The sequence below is a fragment of the Varanus komodoensis genome, unplaced genomic scaffold, assembly GCF_004798865.1.
Source record: "Varanus komodoensis strain SLA01 unplaced genomic scaffold, ASM479886v1 scaffold16, whole genome shotgun sequence".
Taxonomy (NCBI): domain Eukaryota; kingdom Metazoa; phylum Chordata; class Lepidosauria; order Squamata; family Varanidae; genus Varanus; species Varanus komodoensis.
This window is the reverse complement of record NW_025335468.1, coordinates 26,508,103-26,531,897: the sequence shown is the minus strand read 5'-3', so window position 1 is coordinate 26,531,897 and position 23,795 is coordinate 26,508,103. Positions and strand designations below refer to the sequence as shown.

Below are 23,795 nucleotides of genomic sequence, written 5' to 3'. Positions count from 1 at the left end.
CTGTCCTGGGGCCGATCCTGTTTAATCTTTTCATTAACGACATGGAAGAAGGGGTGAACAGTCTGCTGATCAAATTAGCAGACGACACTAAAACTGGAGCAGTGTCCACAACGGAGGAGCAGGTACTTCAGATCCAAAAGCATCTGGACAGACTATGGAAGTGGGCAGGAGACAACAGGATGGCGTTCAGTGTGCATAAGTGCAAGGTCTTGCACTTGGGGCATAGGAATAGCTGTCATAAGTACAGGTTAGGTGACAAGTGGCTGGAGAGCAGCACCTGTGAAAGGGACCTCGGGGTGCTGGTTGACTGCAGGCTAAACATGAGTCAGCATTGTGATGCGGTGGTCAAGAGAGCAAACGCCACCCTTGGTAGCATAGCCAGAAGTGTGGCTTCTAGATCGAGAGAGGTATTACTGCCACTCTACACGACTCTGGTGCGCCCGCAACTGGAGTATTGTGCTCAGTTTTGGGTCCCACATTACAGAAAGGATATAGCCAGGTTAGAGTCACTGCAGCGTAGGGCCACAAGTTTGGTGGCCGGTTTGCAGGGGATGCCGTATGAGGTGAGACTGAGGGAACTGGGTCTCTTCAGCCTGGAGAAGAGGAGACTTAGAGGGGATATGTTGGCGACATACAGGTATGTGAGGGGATGTCACATGGAGATGGGTAGAGACCTGTTCTCCCCTGCAGAGGAAGGCGGGATGCGCTCCAATGGAGCAAAGCTTAGGGAGCCAAGGTTCCATTTGGATGCCAGGAAACACTTCCTGACAGTTAGGACCCCAAGGGTGTGGAATGGGCTTCCACGAGAGGTCGTTGAGGCCCCATCGGTGCGAGTGTTCAAGGATAGGCTGAACGTCCACATGGTGGGCATGTCGTGAGCAGAGCCGGCTGGTGCCATAGGTCAGACTAGATGGCCCGGGAGGCCCCTTCTGACTTGCTCTGTTTCTATGTTTCTAAGTACAAGCTGAAGGAACAGGATGGCAGCTCAAGATTTGATAGGCCAATGATCAAGGATCATCTAATTGGGTTGAATTAGTTCAAAATTCCTGGGTCTGATGAACTCCATGCTAGAGTCATAAAGGAAATGGCAGAAGAACTCTCAGGACCACTGTCTATTCTGTTTGAGAAATCATGAATGACAAGGGAAGTGTCAGATGACTGGAGAAGGGTTAATGTTGTCCCTATCTTTAAAAAAGGGGGAACAAGAAGAACCTGGGACCTACAGACTAGTCAGTTTGGCATCAATCCCTGGGAAAATTCTGCAGCAGATTATAAAGCAGTCAGTCTGCAAACACCTTGAAAACAAGGCAATTACTAGAAGTCAAAATGGATTTCTTAAGAACAAATCCTACCAGACTAATCGGATTTCATGCTTTGATTGGGTAATGTCCCTGATGGACTGTGGGAATGCTGTAGACATAATCCATCCAACTCCAGCAAAGCTTTTGACAGAGTGCCCCATGAGATCCTGACTAGGAAACTAGCTAAAAGTGGGCTAGATGGAACAATCATCAGGTGGATCCACAGTTGGCTACCAAATTGGACTCAAACAATGCTCATCAATGGCACCTTCTCAAACTGTGGAGAGGAAACAAGTGGGGTACCACAAGATTAAGTCCTGGGCCCAGTGCTTGCCAACATTTCTGTTAATTATTTGGATGAGGAAGTACAGGGATTTATGATCAGTTTTGCAGATAACCCAAAACTGGGTGTTATAGATGATACCTTGGAAGACAGAAAGAAGATTCAAGGTGACCTTGATAGGATGGAGTGCTAGGCTGAAAACAACAGAATGAAATTCAGTAGGTATGCATGCCAAGTTCTGCACCTAGGAAAAAGAAACCAAATGCATCGATACAAAATGGCAAATAAATGGTTCAAAAATACTGCAAGCAATCTTGGAATTGTTGTAGATTACAGACTGAATACGAGTCAACAGTGTCATATGACTGCAAAAAGGGTAAATGCTCCTTTAGGCTGCATTAATAGAAGTATCACTTCCAAATCATATGAAGTACTACCTTTACTCAGAACTGATTAGGCCTCAACTGGAGTACTGTGTCCAGTTCTGGGCACTAGTTTTAAGAAAGATGCAGACAAGCTGGAAATCGTTCAGAGGAGGGCAACAGGGATGATCCAGAGACTGTAAACAAGCCCTATGAGGAAAGATTGAAAGAACTAGGCATGTCTAGCCTCAAGAAGAGAAGACTGAGGGGAGATATGGTAGCATTCTTCAGGTACTCTTGTGAAAGGTTGTCACAAAGAGAAAGGTCAGAATCTCTTCTCGATCATCCCAAAGTGCAGGACACAGAATACTGGGGTCAAATTACAGGAAGCCAAGTTCTGGCTGAACATCAGGAAGAACTTCCTGACTGTTAGAGCAGTACAACAATGGAACCAATGACCTAGGGAGGTTGTGGGCTCTCCCACATTAGAGGAATTTCAGATGCAACTGGACAGCCAGCTAAGAGGGATGGTTTAACATGGAATTCTGCACTAAGCAGGGGATTGGACCCAATGGTCCTCTGGCCCCTTCTGACTCTACATTCCAAGATTTTCTGACTAGTATTAAAAAGTAATTGGAACTCCTAAGACTTCTGGCAATAAAAGCCCTCTGGATTTGTGGCTCTGGTTTCCTAAACATACCTATACTTATGGTCATCAACTAGTTTTGCTGAGGAGAGGGGGTTACTTCTGCGCATAGAAAGTATAAGCCCTTAGTTTACACTGTTATATTCCTAGGTAGCCCAAAGGCAAATTTCTTCGCTGCAGCCTGTACTCTTTCCACACTCCTATCCTTTGAGTGCTCCCTGTCAAGAGCCCAGAAGTAGGCGAAAAGCTGCTAGTTATTAGTCATATAAAATAATGTAACATTGTAACTGTTCAGATGCTTTCTCTCCTGATTTAGGATATTGTCATTTAGAATAAGTATTCTTTCAAGATTGTTATACAGAACTGGTTAGCTCAATTTTTTCTGTTTCTGCAAACCCTGTTTAATATTTTCTTCTGTGCGCTTCTCAGACTCATATGAGACTTGTCTTATTTTGCAGCGGGTAGACTGCCATGTTGTATCAGTTCCAGAACTGGAATTTTCCTCAGACTTCATCCTGACAATCACAAAGACTTCAGTGTGTACGGTAAATATTTTTACACAAACATTTCTGAGGGTTTGAATTAGTTTTGGATTCCTTGGTCTACTGTGGCAAAGATCAGTTTGCAAGTGAAATCCACTGACAAAGCCATAGTAGAAGTGAATGCTTGATTCCTATAGCCTTAACTGTTCACATGCAAGAGTACTAAGGAAGGGAAAAAATGAAATCCCAAGTGCCACTAGAAAGCCTTTTATTTTTGCCCAGCACTCTTCAGAAATTCTGGTTTCTTTGTCCCTCATATCGAGCAGAAGGCAAGAAGTCTTCCATATTTTACCATTGTGTCTTTTCTCCCATGGCCTTATGCTATTCCTCTTAAGTCTCTCTTGCATACCTTGTATTCTTTACATTGCAAGCTTTTTTAGAATTAGTCTTCTGTGTTAGGGTGTTTTACCATTTCTTCCTTGGCACTTGCTGCAAGCTGATCTACTGTCTGCTTATACATTAAAAAAAAATCATTTTCCTTTTGCACTCTTGGTTTTTCTCTTCCTCCCTATAGAAAAATTTCTGCCTTACCATGAATTTCAGTTCAGTGAAACAGTACTTTTGATGTGTTCAGTACTTTTTCCATCCAGCATTCTTACGTCTTTATATTTTCTGACTGATAGACATACCTGTTTTTTTGTATACTCTTTGTTTCCTCCCCTTACAAATGTAGTGGTGTAAATAAAATATTTGTTTTGCAGTTATCAATTTTTGATTAAAGACTTGCGCTAGTGCACAGAAACCACAACACAAAACTATTTGTCAGGTATTAGGTACTTCATCATAGAAGATTATTGACATCTTATGACCAGAACTTCTACTCCTTTTATGATGGAATATGGTAGCTCAGTTAGAGGCTGAGAAGCCATCCATCACATCGGGCAGCCTAACCTTCCAGTAAATGAACAATAAAGTCTATTATTGTACTGGGGATTTTAAGGATAGTTTAAAGGTATAAGTCTTTGGCCGGGCACATAATTTTTTCTTGAATTCTGTATCTAGATTTTTTGCTCGGCTTAAGCTGTAGGGATAAATAATTGTTTGAAATATAATGTGAACCAAAGAGATTGTGAAGATAGCTCAGTCTGCACTGCAGCCTGGAGCACTTATGATCTCTCCTTCTTCATCCTATACCGCAGTAATCAGGGTCTTCCAGAAAAAGATAACAGTACACTGCAAGCCTGCTACCATGTGGTAGAGAAGGTCGACATTGAAAGAACTTTGACCAAACATAATAATGATGAATGTGTTTGCATGACAACATGTTGCTGTACTAAATTGAGAGGAATCTGCCAGTCTATAGAAGGTGTCTGTCTACTTCTAGGCCAGTCTATCCAAACCTGGTATTGATTTCTGCAGTTTCTTTAGGACCTAAACTTAATGGGGATCAAAATCTTTCATACTACTTAATTCCCTGAGGAACATGACTTTGTTTTAAGAAAAAGAGTGATTTCCCCCTCACCTCTGTTCCACACTACAGAAAAATGGATCCAGTTGCAAGTTAGGTTTGATCAGACCAAATGAACCTTGGATGAATTTAAGCAGTAGTTTCTCATTCATGTTTTAGAATGTATATGGTCACATGTAGGTGTTTTTAGCTACCTTTTCTCAGCTATACATATTTGTTTACTCTTTTATATTTGTAGCTGTTTTTCCTCTGAAACCAACAAGACTGGATGTGTAGAACTGATACACAAGCAGTGATCAGGCTGCATTACCTTTCTAAGATGGAACTATGCATCACGCACCTTTCGACCATTCATGTTCACATTATTGGTCAGCTAAAATTGTACAAGTATAAAGAAACTAATAATAAGAACACATGAGTACAATATACATAAGTATCTGCCTAGAGACAAATAAGATGGTTAGGTCACCTCACTTTTGTGGTTGACATTGCGTGTAACGTTCATGTTTTGAAAAATTTAGTGTCGTGATTAGTGCAGTTGTCATTTTAATGGGGGAGCAGTCCCACATCTAACAACTTCTGAATCTGAGCTATATTTTGTGAGTGGACAGCCATCTGAAAAGGGTGGTTTAACTTGGTGTCTTGCACTGAGCAGCAGCTTGGACCCAGTGGCCTTCTGGCCCCTTCCAAGTCTACTGTTCTGTGATTCTATGATTGTTGCATATGCAGAATCTTTGCTATTAGGTCAGCTAAAAAAGATAAATTAAGGATGTTCACCTTCTCATGCTTATTAAAAAAATGTTGCAACTAGTTTAACTGAGTCAGTCATGTTTACTGGGGAGTGCTAGGCATTGTAGGTTTGTTTTCAGACTAAATTTGCAGAGAATTGTGCCCTAAATTGCCGAAATTTCATAAATAATACCTAACTTAATAATACCACAGTGCTTTTATTGAAATGCATTAAATTAGTTTAATAAATAGATCTCTTTTCCAGGGCAAACCTGAAAGGGAAAGAGATGTTTTAGGGTGTCAGATTCAGTGTACATTGCTATTAATTCTTATTTGTAATTAGCTGTAAGCTAAGATGTTACATATTCAAATTAGCTGAATAGAAAACACTTTAAGGCTCCAATTCTGTACCTACTTACAGAACTCTGAGACTTACCTCAGAGTAAGTATGTACACATATTTCTTGTGAAAGTATTAAATCTGTCTTCCAAGGTTATATGCTTATTCATTGTTCTCTGAATAAGTAATTCAAGGCTGGCTTCCTTCCTTCCTTCCTTCCTTCCTTCCTTCCTTCCTTCCTTCCTTCACCATTGTGCTTTCAAATACTAAGATCTGGTAACTCCTACAGGCAAAGGTAGGGTTTCTGCTTAATTGGGAAGCTCTCCAGATACACTTCCCTCCCAAGGGGAAAAAAAGTAAGTTGTGTGGGTTTTTTTATCTCAAGAAAACAATACTGGAAAGGCTGAGCAGGTCAATTGCCTTTTAGGGAGCATGAATTGTTGAGGGTGTCAACTAGAGAGGGGGTACCCTGGTCTCCTGAGTTCCTAACCTATAGTATCATAGGTGATCTGGGCTTTGGAGAGGGAGCAGTGTTAGGGTCAGAAAGTGCATGCCACAAGGCATAGTTCTCCTGACTACAGTTTCACCCTAACATTTATGAACCATGAGAAGGGAGAGGTAAATATAATTTCCTACTTTGCACTGTACTGCTTACAATCTGGACTAGGTAAGCTCATCCTGTTTTCTTAGCTAAATCTCAGATGTCAGCAGTATATGGTAATGGGTTATAACATACACTTCTGCAACCTGCTGAGATTCGAGTCTAGCTAAATAGGAAGCTAGTTATTTATGTCAAGAGAGCCATCATCTTACATGAACGTGCACTGCTGGGTGAAATTTCCAGGTGTTACTTTCCTTTCCATGACTCTTTGTGGATCCTGACTTGTAAGGCACAAGTAGAAAAAGGAATAATTGCAAGGTAAATGTTTGCTTCCAAGGAAGACGAATATTTAAGCATATGAGGGATTAGATTGATTTTAGTTTTTCATAGGGAAAAACATGTTTATATGTGTATACTAAAAGGAAATACAATGGATTCTTTTAGTCAATTATTACACTTGGAATAATATACTATAAATACTATTCAAGTAGGTTTTGCAGTATAAATACTATTCAAATAGGGTAGTATATCTGAACTTGGAAGGAAGGTGGCTTTGTACATTTTGCAACAAAGTATATTCTCTAGCCCTCCTGAAGAAGAATTATTCAGTAATCTCAAGGTGCTGAACTCTTTTGAGTTAAGAAATGCCATTTAAAAATTACACTGCTATTTCTGCTGCAGGAATATAGAGATTGTCTGCCTCTTACTCCCTCTCTGCTGCATGGCTTACAAGCATTTCATCTCCATGCTTGGATAAACTCCATCAAAAGCACATTATCCTCCCAGTTTTGTGGCCAGCTGCCCTAATTGTATCTGCTCTAGCTGCATGCTGTTGGAACATGATACTGACGAGGAACAAAAATGATAAATTGCTCCCTGCAGCTGATAGCAATGATGGTAACTTTTAATTTCCTTTCTGCTAAGTGAATTGGTCAGATTGCTTTTAACTGTTTTTACAAGGGGGTGTATAAATCAGTTGGGATTTACAGTGAGAACAGAAATTCAGACAAGGTGCAGGTAAATGAAAAAGCTGATATTGCCCCATGCATTCAGTCTGCCTTTAATATAAACTGGAGATACAGGATAGCTTTTAAATAAAATTTTACATGTTTGGCTGTTTTCAACATGCAGTTAAATTTGAGAGCATATTTTGTGATTACTATAAATAAAAATATGTCCTTATGTAGCAGGAGACATCTGACATGGAGCTGCAAGTATGGGACTTGTGTAAGAAATCATGGTGACAGCCCCTCCCCCCCATCTTGCACATGCAGCTCCTAGACTGGCAACGTTAAGGCTGCTGCTGATTATGTGCATGCATGTAATAGGTTTGGAAGGATTTCTAGACTGAGCCACCTTGCCCAACCTATATTTCAGTGTCAGCTTGGCCTGTGAATTGATTTCACAGGTCTATATACAGATCTATATGTTTAATAGATAGACACAGCTCTGATGTTCTGTATTTCTTGCCTCCCTTATATAGTTGACATGGTTTATGAGCAAGAGAAATCCAGTTTTTGTGCATTCTTACATTTGCTTAACCCAGGTTCTCTTTATGTGCTTAGCTGGTTCTCAAAACAATCCCCTTCCCCTCAACCAGTTCTATCTCTTGTTGAGATGCTGAGAACAGAAGGCACAATAATGACTCTACTGCAATGAACATAAAACACCCTTTTCAAGTACATGTCAAGCCAGAGCTTCAGTTATATATGACCAGTCCTGTTGTGTTCACTTTCAATTTCCTGGTGGGTGCTATTCAGAGTAGTGATCAAATGGCTCTAGCAGAGATGCTGGAGTTTATTATGTTTACTGTTCTGGAGATCTACAGATTTACTTGACGTGATGAGCTGGAGAAGGAAATGCATAAATAAATATTCCTTGTGTGCAAAATGAAACAAGATAACCATAGAAATAATTTTTAAAAGGAAACCAATTTTCAATTTTATGCCATTCTTTATTCTGAATTTTAACTCTTAAAATTGCGTAGATTTAACTGATCTTTAATTATTAAAAATAATGATAAAAGGTTGATACATTTTACATTACTTAAGCTTCTGTAGCATCATCTACTTGAGTCCTTACTTTAGGAAGGCTAGATTGTAATTTATAATATAGAATATATTCATGTATTTTATTATGAAAAATCATCTTGCTTTCATGCATAAGATTGAAGACAAGTCATGCAGAGCTCAGAAATACAGTATCAGTATAAAAACTGGAATAAAAAGAGAAAGTCAACATATGCCTTTCCCTTTGAACAAGAAAGGCCAAATATTGTTGCATCCTTGTCTAGGATCTGGGCACATGTCCACATTTTCACAACTTTCTTTCTCTAGACTTGGAACATGGATACAATTTGCATGTATATGTATATGTGTATCCTGCAATAGGCTGGCCTTGGGAGTAGCTGATGTACATTTATGCAAGGAAGTAGTGTTGGCTGACTTTAAAGAAGTGATTTGAAGAGGTGGACCCAGAGTTCTATGACTATCATATGATTACGAACATCCCCTTGTCCACTGCCCTAATTCGATCCCTGGCCAAAATGCTAACTGGTGTATCTCCAGCCTGCCTCCGGTTCAGTGGGGGCCAGGTTTGCTGGGTGTATGGCTAATTGGGAGTGGGGACATTGTGTAGGACAGTCCCTGGTGGAATTTCCAATCAGTGATGGCAAATTACTGTGAGAATTTTCTTCTCCAACCTGTACCCCATTAACCTTCAGGGACTGGGACTGGTACTTTGACCCCCCCCCCCCCAGACTGATGGACTGCACGGGCCGGCCAATTTTTGCCCTACAGTTCAAAGAATCCTAACCACTTGTCTATATGAAGCCATGGAGGGTGGTCATTACTGGTTTGAGAGCAAGGCATCGTCAGTCGGGGTTTCAAAATGATGACACTCAGCTCTCTTTCTGTTGCACCTGAGTCAACTGTAGCTATACATGCAGAGGTATCTGCATGTAGTAGTGGGCTTTGTGAAGGCCAACTACCTGCAACTGAATCTTTGTGAAATGGAACACTCTCTGGATGCGTGTTTCCTGGGACTGGCAGTTTGATAATTTACTTGTCTTAGATGGGGTTGTAGTCCCTCTTATGGGAACAGGTTCATTGGGTGGATATGATATTGGATTCATCTCTGTCACTGGAGGCCAAGTGTCCTTAGTGGCAAAGAGTACCCATCACTAGCTTTGGCTGGTACAGCAGCTGTGATAGTTCCTGGACCGGGATAGCCTGGTTACAGTGATCTGTGTGTTGGTACCTTCAAGACTGGATTGTCGTAATTGACTTTCAATGGGGCTTCCTTGACACCAGTTCGGAAGCTGCTGCTACTGCAGAATGCAGCAGCTGGATTACTCATGGAGATTCACATATGATCCCTGTGCCAAAAACTTTGTGTTTCCTGTTGATCTGTTAACTATTAAGCCATGCTCTGGATATTATTGTCAGTTGAAAAGGCCCTAGACAACTCAGCACCAGACTGTTTGAGAGACTGCCCTTTCCCTTGTAGAGCACACCATTTTTTCATTGGGTAGGGAAAGGATTGCTAAGATGGCCTGTTGATGTTCAGTTTGGCATGATGTGCAAGAGGACTTTCTCCTTTGTGGTGCTTGCTTTGTAAAATAATTTCCCCCTAAAGATTCTAACGCTGGAATATTTCTGCTCACAGCTAAATAATACCTGTTTTCTTTTCTGCTGACATTGCTAGTTACTCTTCATTATTATTTTAATGAGAAGTGTTGCCACTTTATCAATGTTTTATTTTATTGATGGTTTTATAGTTTTTTTCTTTTTGTTCAGGCAATTGCTGGATATTTTGATATATATTTTGAGAAGAATTGCAACAAAGAAGTGAGTACTTGATGGCTACATGTTCAAAATTAAGTGTAACTTATATATTTTGTCAGCTTTTTTCCTCAAGGTATTTAGAAAAAAGCCTGTTTGCTATTACAAGCATTTAATGTACTTGCATGCCCTGTGTGATCAATTAATGTAGCATGTTCTTTAATCTTGTACTTCATCGGATTTCTGAACTCTGTCATTGCAGGTATTATTCTCAACTGGTCCCTGTTGTACCAAAACACACTGGAAACAGACAGTATTTTTTCTAGAGAACCCGATTTCTGTGAAAGAAGGTATAATATTTTTCTAGATGAATGTGATTTCCTTAAAGCTATGTACTTTTAGACACCCTTTCAAAACTATTTTCTGTGCTAAAACCAAATTTTCAAAATGCCCTGTGCAACACACAAGAGTACTACATATTGCCAGCATTTCATTTCTGCCTTGGGCTGTAGTATGTACTACTGCAAAATAATGCAGTTGCACATACACAACTCAGCAGTTGAAATCACACACAGGACTAAAATTCAAATGCCCTTGAACATTATAAGAAGAATTTCTGTATGTACACAACTTGAAAATAGAAAGAGGACTGGCTAGACATTTTCTCCTTCATGTGCTGGCTTTCGAGTTACACAAAAAGGCCTTTTTTGACTAAAACTGTTCAAACTGCAACCTCTGCCATCCAGCCTGTGATAGTAAATCCCACGAAAGGCTTACATATTTAATTTGCTCATTGGGTGGCTTGACCTCTACTCTTTTATGTTGTGTCTAAAATTTGATATAATCAATCAGAAACCTGCCCTACATTTGTTGGGCAAACAAGCTATTAGACATACTATGAATCCACTTCTTATCTTGTAATAGCTCAGTCCTATGGTATCTGTCAGTTCTGTTCTTTGCTGCCTTATTAAACCTCTGAGGAAACCATCATGATGTTCATTGCTGGCCAGACTAATGTCTGCACTACCTATGCACCTGTGTGCAAGTGGGAAATTGTCTTTTGGATGAACTGGGTGATTTATTTATTTATACATGTATGCATAGGTCACCTATATCCCAAGACCTTCCTAGGTGGCTTATAGTACAACTTGTGATAACTTGTATAATGAAGGACTGTATTCCTGTCTGTTGGTTTTCTCTTATTCTTTGCAGAGATCTCTCCTTTTGAACTGTAAAGCAATGCATCCAAAAAAGAAGTTTCCATAGAACCTTATGTACAGTAAATGTTATATTGGGATCCACTGTGTCCACACAGGGGAAAGATCATGCACAATGAAGATGTGTAGGAATAGAGATGTTATTAATACATCTACCATAGAAGAGTTTGTGTGAACTATATGCGGAGACAACTATATATATATATATATATATATATATATATATATATAGTCTAAATATATAAACGTTGAGATCCCTTGGTGTCAGTGGACTCCCCATGGCCACTCCTATCTGGTAATAACACTGATCTTCAAACTAGAAGTAGAGTCTGGTTGTGCCCAGTGTCAGCAACTGTCTATTTGGAACTGTGGTTATTTTGAATCCAGAGAGTAATCCTCCCAATTCACACGTACTCCACTGTGCTAGATTATTGGGATTTCTGTATTAGTTAAGTAAATATATTGTGTATGGCCAGTGGGTTGGACTGGGTAAGATGGCCAACATTCGATCATGCAGTTTGTTCTGCCATATAAATATGCAGCAAAGAATGTGTTGTACCATAACATAACATGGCAAGAACAGTGCACATGTACAGTGGATTACCCACTTGTAATGTTCGGCAGTAACAAAACATACACTATGAATACACAATAGTTGTATTCAGTTGTTCTTTGTGCATAGACTCTATGAGGGGAACAACAGGAACACAAATACCTGCACCAGGAAAACTGACACATGAGCAGCTGCTTGTGCAAAGGCTTTTCAGAGGCAAGTACATAGGCACTGAGTGGGCAGGGTCCTTGCACAAATGAAGTCAGTGGGGCCAGTAGCACAGTCCCATCACCCCCTGTCCGCATGCAGAAGCTCAGCATGGATAAAAGCAGGGGTTCTTTTATATATGGGTGTTATAGGTTCTTGATCTTTCTAAGTGAAGCCGGGTTTTGTTGGGTTCCCTCCTACATCTAACCGAGGATGTCTGCAAGAACTGAACAGTTTCTGTGGCCATCATCTCCTATGACCCTGAAGAGTAGCAAACTGTATCACACAGTCTGGAAAGCTGCGTGTTCCTAGGCTGCTAATCTACTTCATAAATTACTTTACCTGATGTTTCTTGCTTGTTCTACATAAGTAAATGCTCAGTGGCATTTATCCGAGAACACACTTAAATGGCAGCTATCCAGATGTACTGCTACTCCTCTAAGAAGTGTTGGCTGAAGCCCTGAGAACAATCACTGGTCTGAGCATATGTACTCAGTAATATCTTCCTAAGCTAATGGTCACTGTGATTCTGTTTGTTGGTATTTCATTTCCATCTCTTATAAAACACCAGAGAATTTATTCCTTATCAGAACACTTCTTTGTTAACCCTTCAGACCAGGAAGGCCTGTGTCATTCTTATGAAAATGCTGTCTTTTCAACATAGTACAGTCTTATTCCTTAAGGAAAAAGTCTTACATTGCAGCACACAATCAAGAAGGCCCTTTTCTATATCATCACCAACTTAGAGAGTAAGCCTATGGCCCCTAGACAGTGACTCAGTGGCCATACAATACTTCAGATTCCCAGACTCAAGGCTGGTGACAGAGCTCCAACCTTGGGGCTGGAAATCTATGCTCCAATCTACTTTCTTGCAGCTGACATGGAAAAACTGTGCCAACTGCCTCTCCAAGGTTGGAAAATCAACCTCAGAGAAGGAGTCAAGGAGGTGTTCCAGGGGACAGGGAGAGACTGGGACCACCAAGTTAGAAGATACTTTGACAATCCTCCAGTGTCCTTTCTTCCCCCTTTAGAATGCCTAATCTTAAATGGCCAAAAACACTCTGCCTCTCTGAAATGCGGAGTGGGAGGTGCAGGGAGGTAGAGCTCACTGCCACCATTCTTCTTGCCCTGCTCTGGGTGCACATGAAACTCAGGAGCTTACAAACATCAAGGGTATGATCAATAAGACTGTGCCCTTAATCTAGTTAACCTATGCCTTTGATTTAGGTACTATGTTAATTTTATTTTTATTTTTATACGTGTTTATAGGATACCTTTTAGGGTAGCCCTTCCAAAGTAGATCACAAAATATTAAAGGATGAAATGTCTTAACATATTACAATCCAAAAAGATGATACAACAGTATTATGACTTTTATTTTATTATATTTATACCACTCCATTTTCATTTCAAGGAACTCAAAGTAGCTTATATAATTCTCTTCCTCCTCTCAATCTCATTCTCACAACAACAAACCTGTGAGGTAGGTTGGGCCGAGAGTCTGTGACTAACCCAAAATTATCCAGTGAGCTCCATGGCTTGCGGGGAGTCCCAGTCCCGTACTCTTAGCCACTAAACCACTGGCACTGATAGGATTAAAGAGTATTTTGTAAGATATGGAAAGCCAAAGCTATATATTCTGTTAAAGATCCAGGACCAGTTGTATACTTCCAGCAGAATAGTTACAAAAGTATGTAAGAAATCTGATTGTCTAGGAACAGATGCAGCAAAGATGCTCAGTAAAAACAGTGATAAGTTTGATTCTGGTAGGAAGAATGAGTGGAAATTCAGGAAGTATCCCAAATATATAATGATTTGCCAAAGGAAGTATAATTTGGCTGTACACCCATTTTACTGATTGATCATATTTAAACTCTTTATAGCAGAAACATCTACAGGAGCCTTTTCCTAACCTGCTGCTACTTAGATGTTTTGGACCACAACTTCCACCATTTCCAATAATTGGCCATGCTTGCTGGGGCTGATGAGAACTGAAGTCCAAAACATCAAGGAATACAACGCTGAGGAAGGCTGATTTATCTTGTTTTGTTGATTTGTTCCCTGCGCCATTTTATTCAGGATATGCAGAACACTTGTTATTTTAATCAGACATATCCGTGCCCACTGAGTTAAACATGCAGAAAAACTCTGTATTGAAACACTTAAGAAAATAGGAAAGGAATTATATATTCAAATGTAAACTGTATTCTGCACATCTAGCCTATCAGGCAAAGTCCTTAACTTCTCTGATGTGTTAGATCTTTTTCATGAAATAATGCAATTTTGTACATGCAGCCTGAGGGGAGGTAATAACCTCTAGAAATAATAGTTACTGAGAATTTTATTCTAGCCCAGCTAGTATCTGTTTTGTTCTCTACTCTGTTAGCTATCTGCTTTTTAGGGAATGTTTGTATCTTTTTTCTATTTTCATTAGCACTTCATCGTATTGGACAAATAGCAGCAGTGAAGGGAGAATTAGTAGTAACCTTAGTTACCATTAGATAACAGTGATATGAAAACGTTAAAAAAAAAATCTTGGTAGCAAAAACAACAAGAAAGAGTCATTCACTGAACTCCTGTAATATATTTCAGTATATCAGTGTTCTGGTATTTAATGGAAGACTTTGGACAAAATATGGACAAAATTTTAGCAACTGACATATTTAGTACTTTGTAGAATGCATGGAGAATCCTCTCGCCTTGCTTTGACATACATGTGAAATGGTTCCAGATAATAATAGTCATAGAATAGTTGAGTTGGAAATGGCCAGAGGACCATTAGGTCCAACCTTTCTCAGTGCAGCAGTCCAAGTTAAACCATCCCTCTCAAATGGCTGTCTGTAATAATCCAGCTCTACTGTGTTGGATCCAGAGATTTGCAAAGGAAACCAAGAGCTGTCCCTACTCAGAAGTTGAAATGATAGGAATTGACTTTATGCCAATTTCCTATCTCCCTGTTTTCTTTCAAATCTGGTCCAGAGAAATGTTGGAGAACCCTCAAGAGGTATCCAGGATCTTAGGCAAAATCAGCAGAAATCACTTCTTCCCAGTACTGTGAATGGTTTTCTTCCACAAGCAGAAGGGTTCTCAAAAAGGAGACCTGCAGGATCAAAGCCATTTTTACAGTTACTTTAGAATTAGGTCCTACAACCAGATTCTAAAATAAGGTAAATCTTGTATATAGCATTATTTCTTAATTTGTAATTAAATATTCAAAATGGCATTCATACTGTAGGATCCCTTCTTTTCATATGCTCTTGGTTGAAAGGATGTACAGTCCAGTATGCAGTGCAACATTTGCAACTTAAAGGTTTTTGCTTTGTCCAGAAGGAGTATCTACAGCGCCACTGCAAGATTACTTGACTTTGCACTGAAGCGAATGCTTATCACATCTGTAGTCATATTGACACTTATTAGGAAGGTGAGTCCCTTCAACTGGGTGAGCAATCCCTCTCACTAGAGCGATAGTAACTGATCTGAATGAGCAGTGTTCCAAAGTGTGAAAGCAATGCAGAGCAAGGTACAGCAGAATACTGTCATTATGCTCCATTTGCTTGTAATACCTTGCTGCATTGCTAAATGACAGAGGAAAGAGCAATCTAATATTTTATAGTCAAGGGAAACTGTATCTACTTTGAAGGGCATTTTGAAAGTATATTCTTGACTGACATAGATATGCCCCACAGATTCCACACAGGTGCTTCCTGAATACTCATTGAAGGTTTCTTATGCAAGAACAGTCTTTATCTTTACAGTTGAATACAACCTGGAAGAGCCTTGCTTTGCTTTCTCCTGATGTTAATACTTCCCCCACTCCATATAGAGAGGATGTGCTAGAGAATGCTTCTGTCTTAACAGACAGGGTAAGATGTCAGCCAGTTGTTAACTAAATCTAAGTTATCTGTAAATCTTTTAAAAAGGATTCTATACTGACTTCACCCAGAGGGGAAGTAAACACAAAATTCACATGCATATAAAAACTATTGGTGATAGGGTGGCATATATCTTCTCAAATACTGCCTTACAGGGAAAATAAAATACCCCCTTCTTCCTTTTTGTTTTACAATGATTTAAAGTTTGTACATAGCAGAACAGTGCAAACTTTTTAAAAGGACAAACAACTTGGAATGCCACTTCATATTTCATAATGTAATAAAGCGTGTACATACTGATGTAAATACAGTGTTTGTAGTAAGATTTATTTTGTCATAATTCCAAAGAATGGAGAACAGATGCATACATTATGATACAGGGCAAAAGTAACAAATAGAGAAAGCATCCTTGATATTCTTCCTCTTTATTAGCCATTCTGTTGGATTTTAGTTTAGCCTTATAAGTATACTTAGAAATGGACAGAGGAATTTTAATTGGAACTTCAGAATAAAAGAGCTGAAGCACTCCAAGGTATGTTAAAATGCTAACCTAAGGGTCAGTTTACAAGGTAGGGCATAATATGACATGTATATGGTAGATATACATCAGAAATAAGGACTTCACACCTGTTCTGTGCTGCTGGGTATATGTATGGCACATATATGCTTTTCCTAGGTGGTGGACTGAAGCAGGTCCATAGTCTGATTTCTCATTTTACACCTTCTCTCTATTACTGCAGCTTAACCCCTTTGTTACCTCTACGACTCATTTATCATTTTGAGGTTTTTGAATTTTTTTCCCCTCCCATCTGTTTCCCTGCCCCAAATTGGAATTTCAAACTGATCCAAATAAATGTCCTGTGAATGAAAGGATTTTTGATCCTGTAGAGACACCCTTAAACAATTGGAGATATTTTTGCTGATTTTTCAATTCCTTTAGTGCTGTCCCTCCCTGTTCATGGGAATATTAGATCCAACACACTATTCATGAAGATTAGAACTACACCTACCCCATGCATTGTGATTTCCAGATTATTTATTTTCAGACATGTTGAAGAACAAACTGATTATAGTTTGTTTTCTCTTGTCTATTCACCAACTCCTATATTGGGGTATGTCTCATTTCTTCCTGGCTGTGTTCAGAATATTTCTATACACATAGATATACATATATTATCACTTTCAGTCATTGTTGTCTTCCCATTGATTCTGTTTATGCAGTGCTTCATATTGTTGCTTTCCGGAGCATTCTCTCTGTTTCAAAAGATACATTGACTAGGACAGTAGAACCAACAATTTAGGTTTAAAAGGACAGAGGGATTCCTCTGGATCTCTAGCTGTATTTTCAGTCCTTTTACTATTGGCTGTTGTCATAAGTAATCACACTTACTTGTTTCTCCATTGAGTAATCTACCTTTCTGCACTGATATGATAGTTCTTTAATTCCCCCCCCCCGATTTGTTGCTGTAATCAATTCACAATATAAATTCTTGCCATCGGTGCTAGCCTTTTCCTTCCACTTTGTGTTGCATTTGGCGATTCCAGTAGCGCATGAACACTTTTCTCATCATGCTGCTCAGCACCATAAATGCATGCTTAGTGCTTCGCTCACATATCTATCATGCAGTGTCGCTTCAGTTTAGCAAGGAGCTCAACAGTAAATGAGCAAAAATGTTGTATTGTGCTCTGTCATAGAGCATTGCCTTTTAGAAACACACACACACACACACACACAAATTATATCTGACACCCTTTTTTTGCATGCCGCAGAAATGGGCATGTTCCTTGCTGTGTGCCCTCTGCTAGACTTTTTTTTTGCTAAACAAATGTAGCTTCATCTTCTCCAGGAGTGACAATACTGCAGTAGAATGATAATTAATTCAGTCTTGATCAACCCAAGGCAGGACGTGTGCCTTGCTTGCATTTTATTGAGCATAGGTGGTGCAGTTCAGTCTTGGGAAGCAGTCTCTCCAGCATATAGAGCAGTAAAGCCGTTGAAAGCGCATCAGTCATTTTATATCTACATGGCATTGATTAATTGGTCTGATCGCATTCTTAGAAACGGCTGTGCACAAAAGAAGATTTAATGTGGCCTATTGGGGTGAAAAAGAAGCAAAGATCTGCCTCATGACAATGAATTAAACTGATTGCCTGGGATGCTTGATGCAATTAAATTGGTTATAAATAACTGAGGTCTGTCCTTAATGAAGACAGTAGTAGGTTGTTACAGAAATGCTGACTTTTAGGGCTCGCCTCAAGGTATGCATCACTAGGATTGTTTAAATGCAAGTTAAACAATTCATTTTCATGCAATTAAATTAGACAATGTGTTCTGATAAAATCACTGACTGGTGGAGTTATAACTCTACAGTGAAATTTGCTTGGACAAGATTTGTGGAGATAGAAGCATACATTGTTTTAGCTGTTATACCAGTAGGGGCCTCTGTGCTATAAATGCAGGATTTTGTTGTGACTGGGTGTATGCCGAACTTATTAAACCTCCCCTCCACCCCAAAAAAACCCCTGTCTAAACATTGTGAAAACTTGTTGGCAGTAACCCTGAGATTTTGAATTAGATTTTACGATCATTCATTGATAGAAAAGCAGATTCATTCATTGATAGAAAAATTCTCAACTAACATTCCTTTTCGTTGGTAGTTTTTTCATTTTTGAGAAGAGTATTCTTTAAAAGTAGGTAGGTCTTACTCCTGCAATAGTGTGTAAGTGGTTGTACGCATTAGTGATCAAGATTCACCCCATAAGTTCAGTGGGATCTAGATGCACATTACATCCAGGAACACATATGGACTTGGTTGATACAATGGGTTTCAGTAGATAGGTGGAGAACCCTTTTCAGCCTGAATCAAATGGCAGCACTTTTAATATCATCCCAGACACAAAACTTCTGCATATCAACTCAGAAGTAAGCAGGAAAAGACTCACCATACTTATTCATTAGAAAGCAGGACAAATCTGAGAAGTAAGCAGAACTGAATCACTCAGCAGCTTCCATCCCAGGCCCTGCCTCCTCTCCCCTGTGGGGATAAAGCTCTTATCTGTGACAACCAGCTGATCAGGCAGGAAAACTTTCCTTTGCTGTGCAGTGGCAAAGGCCTCCTTTCTTTTTGTGGAGCAGGGCAAGGCTCCTAACATTTGATCAGCTGCTAATCTGAGAGAAGAACCTTTTTCTGCCTTGGGAAGGGGTGGGGCCTCAGGAAGAAGCTGGTCAGCCAGATGGTGAACCCCTGTGGGCTGGAAGTTACCTGTCTCAGATAGAGGCCTCTTACACGGAGATGTTTTAAAAGAAGGTAGAATGCCAACAGTTTGTTGTTTTAAAGAAGGTAGAATGTTTTGTTACTTATTTTTACAGAAGGTAGAATGCCAGCAATTACATTCAAGCTGTGGTTTATCTAGGCTTCAACCAATCATGCAAAAATTTTATTTATTTATTTATTAAAACATTTTTATGCTGCCCCATTCGCCGAAGCCTCGGGGCGGCTTACAAACAATAATGCAGATAACACACATGTATATAAGTGGAAAATCGTGCCAGTTGTAATGTTATCTCCTTTATGAATGAATTACTGGACCATGATTAAGATCATGATATCCTCCCTGCATTGAACCATTTTTGGTTAAATTACAGAACCACATAGTATTTCTAGCCAGCCTAGAAATTGCATTTCTTGATGGAGACTTATATCTTCAAGGGAAAGCAGCATCAACAAGATTCAGGAACCCTGTACTCTCCAGATGTATTGGTCTATGTTTCCCATCTTCTCCCATCAGTCCAACACATCTGTAGAGTGCTAGATTGGAGAAGGCTGACCTGGACTATCAGAAGAAAAACAAATGGTGGAGGTAATTAGTTCAGACCGACCAGCTTCAGTGCCTGGGCATGGATATGACTTCACTGAACTTCACTTCAAAGGCCAATGTTACTCATCCTTGCTGGAAATGGCTTCTGATAGGGAGTTCATGGATGATCCCAAAGTGGGGGCAGTGGCTACAACTGCCGAGCAGGTGATCCAGTTCCAGAAGTATCTGGACAGGCTGTGGAAGTGGGCAGGGGACAATAGGATGGCATTCAATGTGGGTGAGTGCAAGTTCTTGCACTTGGGACACAGGAATAGGTGTCACAGGTACAGGTTGGAGGACAAGTGGCTGGAGAGCAGCACTTGTGAAAGGGATCTCCGAGTACTTGTCAACAGCAGGTTAAACATGAGCCAGAAGTGTGATGCAGTGGTTAAGAAGGCAAATGTCATCCTTGGATGTATAGCCAGAAGTGTGGCTTCCATATCTAGAGAGGTGTTGATACTGCTGTTCATGACTCTGATGCAGCTGGAGTACTGTGTCCAGTTCTGGGCTCCACATTATAGGAAAGACATCGCTAGGTTAGAATTGGTTCAGTGGAGGGTCACAATAATGGTAGCTGGGTTGGGAGCGATGACATATGAGGAGAGATTGAGGGAACCGGTTCTTTTCTGCCTGGAGAAGAGACTCAGAGGGGATCTTTTAATGACTTATAGGTATGTGAGGGGATATCATGTGGAGGAGAGCCATGACCTGTTCTTCCCTGCACTGTAGGGCAGGACACATTCCAATGGGGCAAAGCTCAAGGAACCAGGCTTCAGGTTGGATGTCAGGAAGTACTTCCTGATGGTTAGTTTCCCTAACCAGGATATGGAATGGGCTTCCAAGGGAGGTGGTTGAAGCCTCATCAGTGCGGATGTTCAAGGAAAGATTGGATGACCACATGTTGGGGATTAAATGAACAGAGCTGGCTGGAGTCAGGGGTCAGACTAAATAGCCCAGGAGTCCCTTCTGACTCACTTTGTTTCTATGTTTCAGTTGGTAGGCATGCAGGCAATATGTTCCTTATTTTTTTTATCTATTCCATTTCTACACCACCCCATAGCCAAAAATCTCTGCTATAATTAGGCTGCTTTATGCCACCTAAAAAGTTCTAGTTTTGCTTTAAGACACCCAGTTTTGCCTAATTTGTCAAGTAATTTTGGTGGTCATCAGGACTTCGTTGCTCGTGTTCTATAATATGTTTGATTACAGAAACAGAGTTCTGTCGTCCTTGTAGACATTGCAGTTCTGTCCCTCTTGTACAATCTGCTGCAGACATGTAATGCACATAAATAGTTGGAGGTATAGAAAGTGTGCTGAGCAGACTTCAAAAACTGTAGTACTATTACGCTCTGCTTTATAACAGTACATTTATTTCTGTTTCTTAAATTAATGAAACAATTGAAAACCTTTAAGGTATACATTAGAAGTTTCAGGGATTAATTTAGCCATTACTGAAGCACTCTTGTCTCTGATAGGATACAAACATCTGTTTAATAGCAAATTAAATGCCCCTCCAAATGATTGGGATAAACAAAGGAATTCAGTTGAAACATCACATGATGGTGTTGAGCCAACTGATGTAGCTGGTAAGGTTTAGCATCTGAGCTAAACAACTAGCAAAAGGAATGAGAAATCATATCCAAAAAAATCCAGACTTTTTTGTAATATAAAATTAATTGATCTGGTTCTTATTAAATATAAGTAACTCTTAGTCATAATCTAAAATGTTCTAATGCATGTAGTGATGCAAATGAGGACACATTTAAAAGCTACCAAGAACAGGTGAGTCTAGTGCTCTAATGTGGCTTCTAAAACTAAATCACATGACTAGTGTGTTAAAATGGAACACTTCTGTCTTCCATTAATCAATATAAGGTGCCTTGCAGATGATATCAAACATATATATAAACGCTAGTTTTTTTGTTTTCTTGAGGGAGATTTTAGGAGAACCAGAGATCATGCTTGTCACTTTTGAAAGGTTTAAAGCCAGAAAGACTATAAAGAAGAGATAAGGAATGTGGTGCCTGTGGGCGTCAGTGCACATCAGACACCTTCCTTGCCCACCAACCAAGGTGCCAGTCCTTCCCACATCGATATGAACATTAATATTTTTTCTTACTAGCAGATGGGATTGCTGTGAAATGGGTTTCTGTTGCTGCTGAAAACTGGGAATCAATGCTTCTGTTTAGAGTGTTGGGAGCTCAGATGCCACCTCTGCCTTCTACCGAGTGTTTGGGCACGTTGTCATTGGCTAACCTCTGATGGCATTCATGTTGTGCTTGTGCCAGGAAAGCATTTCAAATTGCCAAGCGTTGCCTATCCCTGCTGTGCAGCTACTTGGGTTCTCCACCAGTCACAGGGGCAGTCATAGAAGTTTTAAAATTAATGGAAAGCTAACAAGCAAGTATCTGCCATGGTCTCCAGCCACAGTCTCCAGGACAATACAAAGCGATGGCATTGCATTAAGTGGAGATCCTAAATGCTATATACAATGATAATCATTTTGGCTCCATGTACATGTGTACTGGACTCATTTAGGGAGTCCTCTTGCAAGTGATGGGAGGGGATTTCAATCCTGTAATCAGAAGACAGGATTACCTCTCCAGAATTGCTACACGAAGAATTCAATGAACATAGGGTTAGTTGCTTTTCTTCCTCTTCATTTGCAAAAATAGATGGCCAAATTGCAGGAATATAGCCAACTGAAATCCACCTTCCACCCCACAAAAAACAACAAGAAATGGTCATCTATATTATGCCTATGGGAAATGCTGCTGCGAACATAGACAAAATTACTTGTAACTATTTACCTGATGGTGTAATTAATTTTTTTAAATTTGTGCTTTTTTATAGGTGAAGAACTGAAAGGAAAGATAACAATCCACAAAAATAGAAAGGATCCACGCTCTCTCATTGTAATACTTTCAATTAAAAGTGTGAAACAGACATATAATCTTCAGTAACAGCTGTTTCATGCCAGCTTTGAGATACGCACTTCTAAAAATGTACCTCGTGTAACTATTTGCAGGCAGATGCATCTGAATTAAAATTAGGATAGTTTGGTTCAACTGCAGACTGCTTCTTCTGGAACGAAAAATGTTGGCAGGCCTGCAGTCTCTGGCAGTTTTGCAAACCATTCCGTAGAATCTAAGAAAAAAATTCTGATATGATGAATCCATGGGGAAGGCTGCAGCACTGTTTGTGAATAAACCCACAACCCAGGACTTCTGAGTTATGGTACATAGTAATGCACTAGAAATTAAGTCTGCTTAATTCTATATGTAGTAATGGCGCATCTTTAAAAATATTGATAAAGAATTATATCACCTTGGATAATTCAGTACTTAGCAACACCAGTGGAAATGGGGTGGGTGATTTTTGTCTCAGTATTTTTATTAACACAATTAAAATAAACTCATTTGTATTTGATATTATGAATGTATTATGACTCTTGCTTAAACATTGTACATTTTGTTCAAACTTTTTACACATGGAATTATGTACCTTTTATGTTCAGAACAAAACATTGGCACTTAGATTGTCAAATTGTAAACATATAAACTGTGAAAAATAAAATGCCAGCAACTGTTTATAAAATATGTGGCATAATAACTAGCCTTACAAGTGATTTAGAATGCCAGTTAACTCCAGGGATTATTGAGTGAAGTTGATTGTTTCAGAATGGCTTTGGAGCAAATTGCTCTGGTCGTCCTATGGGAAAACTAAGAGTGACTGTGCAATTCCCTTGGTTCTCTTGGACATCTCAGTGGCTTTCAGTGCTATAGAATGCAACACTCTGGATGGATTCTGGAGAACAGTCAGCCAGACTGATCAGAGTCTTCTCCTGCATCCACACAAATTAATCTAGATGAGGTGTTTCATATTGTTTGTGCTGAGCTTTGAAACAAGCAGAAGATTCTGCCTTCTCCAGTCCTCTGCACAACATGAAGCTGCCTTTCCATCTCTGTTATCTATAGAGAGATTGCAAGGGAGAAGTGTTTTGAGTGCACAGATAATGGTTGTCAATACTAAGTCAAGCCAGAGTTTATAAACCATTTATAAACCGTTGAGGAAATAAGACATCTAATAAAATTT

At 39.7% G+C, this 23,795-nt stretch overlaps 1 long non-coding RNA gene across 1 annotated transcript; it reads left to right on the top strand.

Moving 5' to 3' along the window:
- The first annotated feature begins 3,018 nt into the window (after positions 1 to 3,018).
- LOC123021316 lies at positions 3,019 to 23,129 on the top strand. The gene is made up of 4 exons (XR_006414299.1): positions 3,019 to 3,137; positions 10,009 to 10,059; positions 10,256 to 10,343; positions 22,554 to 23,129. It is a non-coding gene; the product is annotated as an uncharacterized LOC123021316 (long non-coding RNA).
- The last annotated feature ends 666 nt before the right edge of the window (positions 23,130 to 23,795 follow it).